This window comes from Cryptotermes secundus, unplaced genomic scaffold (genome assembly GCF_002891405.2).
Source record: "Cryptotermes secundus unplaced genomic scaffold, Csec_1.0 scaffold593, whole genome shotgun sequence".
Taxonomy (NCBI): domain Eukaryota; kingdom Metazoa; phylum Arthropoda; class Insecta; order Blattodea; family Kalotermitidae; genus Cryptotermes; species Cryptotermes secundus.
Genome location: NW_019739960.1, coordinates 747,402 through 747,632, shown reverse-complemented (window position 1 = coordinate 747,632; position 231 = coordinate 747,402).

Below are 231 nucleotides of genomic sequence, written 5' to 3'. Positions count from 1 at the left end.
CATCATAATGGTCAAGATACTCACCCTCAACGTACGAGGCATAAAAGGATTAGAGAAGCAGTACCACCTGGCATTATATGCCAAGCGACAACGAGCAGATATCCTCCTATTACAGGAAACAAACCTCCTAGACATCACAGACCTCCCAGCACTACACCAGTATAACATAATACAAAACCCGGCACTACATGTAAGTTCCGGAACAGCCATTGGTATATCCACCTCACTCCA